At 31.2% G+C, this 2,500-nt stretch overlaps 1 protein-coding gene across 1 annotated transcript in view; it reads left to right on the forward strand.

Moving 5' to 3' along the window:
• The window catches only part of LOC125029907, a 38,422-nt gene that overhangs the window by 18,743 nt on the left and 17,179 nt on the right, over positions 1–2,500 (forward strand). The gene's annotated exons all lie outside the window — the stretch shown is intronic.

Below are 2,500 nucleotides of genomic sequence, written 5' to 3' on the forward strand. Positions count from 1 at the left end.
TACATATATATGCATGTACATATATATACATACATATATATGTATATATATGTATATATATGTATATGTATATGTATGTTCACACACACACACACACACTCACACTTATTCTCCTCACCATCTTATATATATATATATATATATATATATATATATATATATATATATATATATATATATGTATATATATGTATAGATATAGATATAGATATAGATATATATGTATATATATATATATACATATACATATATCTATACACATATGTACATATACACATATATGCATATATATACATATATATATAAATATATACAGATATATACATATACATATACATATAGATATATATATATAGATATATATAAAGACTTCATGAAATTGTAAGTTGCAAGATGAAAGAAATACCAAAGATTTATTTACCTATTTATTACCTGAAGAAATGTTACATTACTAATATGAAACTTTTCATCTTAGGGGGTAATGTTAGCATCTCAGAGATACTGTGTAATATTTACCCTTAAATTGTCTATGAGCTTCAGGTCCAGGCTTCTTCCTGGCCAGTCTATAGAATAGTTAACTTCACAATAACAAAGTCATGATTTTATCATGTGGCAAGGAGAAAGGAGTTTTTTCAAATGAGGTGGGTAAATAGTCATAGAGAAGCTCCAAATAATTATTTTGGTTCATCTTTTCATTGACAGGGAGAGCAAGGGTTGGGGCTTTCCTTCCACTAGTCACAGAAAACAGCAGTTCATCTGACCTAAATATGCTTTGCCAGGTGTCGAGTTCCCACTCTAGATGTCTCTGGGCAAAGCAGATGTGTTTCTTTTTCTGGACACCCCTGAGCAATGTTTTTTTTTTTCTTTTTCTGAGCCGGAAAACTATTGAAATTCAGGCTTGCATCCTGTACTCAGTAATTCATTCTCTTGTACAGCTGGCCAAATAAGTTTGCAGCTACCCTAAAGTTATTGACCTGGCATTTTATCAGGTAACAGTAATACATTGAAGTATAAAGATTTAGGCCCTATTGTAAAATAAACAGGGTTATAAAGTCTAAGCCATTTATAATCTAATATTTAAGATTGAATACATGAGAAAGTACATGAAGAAACAAACATTCCCTGCCTTAATATCCTAACTGAATGTTAATGCCCTCACTTAGCTACACTGCTTACTGCTCAACTCAGTAAAAGATTAATGCTTCCAGGATATTTTGTAAAGATAATAATAAAAAACACTACATAAATATATAATAAAATGTCTGCAAGCAAAAATATTTGTCTTTCCCTTTGCTTATCATTTATGCACTGAGTACCATGAAGCATCTATGTAATGTATATAATCAAGTTATAAATTATTTAGATGTATTTGGGTGCCATGAACTTTTTGGAAGAAGGCTGATGATATTCTTCCACCACCACCATATATATTTTGAAAGATTGAATTACCATGTAGTAATATGTGATGTTATTGTCTACTATTATTTCCCCTTCCCTTTCCTTAATAGTTATGCATGGAAAAATGATTTAGGCTTAATTAGGGCTACAGCTAACTGATGTGAAAGTAGTGAGTGCCCTTCTCACAACCATTATTTCATAAATAGAAAAATAGAATAATAAAGATAAAGTTTGCTTAGACCTTTTTCAACTTTGTATATTCAACAACAGGCTTATAATGTCCTATTTGAATGCACAACAGTGATACCAGATAAGTCCCAGCTCAGTAATTTTAAGGTGGCTGCACATTTTGTTTCACTGTACGAGGCAACCTCCGTTGCAGTATTTTCCTTAGTGGAGGTTCTCTTGGCCATCCAGAGTTACAAGTCAAAGGGCAAAAGCAAGTCACTTGAGGAGAAAAAATTATCAGTCACATGAGTTCATCAAGAATAACCTTCCTTATCAAAGGCAGGTAAATGACTAATTGTGTATTGAGGCATTACAGCCACAAAGCCACTATTACCAACAGGCACCATGGCTTAACATTCTATGTACCAGAGATTTTTTTCATAGTTATGCATCAGTTCACATAGAAATATGTTTGTCAGGCCCCTCCGTGTCAAACATTTTTCTCAGACTGTATTTATATATCCATATAGAAATTAGCTGAAGTTAAATGAGAGTTGTAAGTGACAAAGGGATCTGTAAAGTATTATATATTTTTATAGCCTTTCCAATAATACAACAAAGTTTTGATGTGGTGAAGAGTATATTGTATTAGATCTTTAAAAAGAATAGATACTCAATTTTAATACACAGACTGAAGATTTTCTTTTCTAAAGCTAATAAGCTAAACATTGACACTTTAATTGTTTAAACCCTTGCCTTGGTACAATATTTTATTTCTTCAGATGTAACAATTTTGTCAGAATGGTATTATGTAATGAAATAGCTTGAATGGATATTTCTTATTTAAGTATTTTAAGTATGGCACAGAGTAAGATGAGTCTCTCTATCACTCTTATGAAAATTAGAATCTGTTAGGGCCATCAATGGCAGCAGA

The sequence above is a fragment of the Penaeus chinensis genome, chromosome 10, assembly GCF_019202785.1.
Source record: "Penaeus chinensis breed Huanghai No. 1 chromosome 10, ASM1920278v2, whole genome shotgun sequence".
NCBI lineage: Eukaryota > Metazoa > Arthropoda > Malacostraca > Decapoda > Penaeidae > Penaeus > Penaeus chinensis.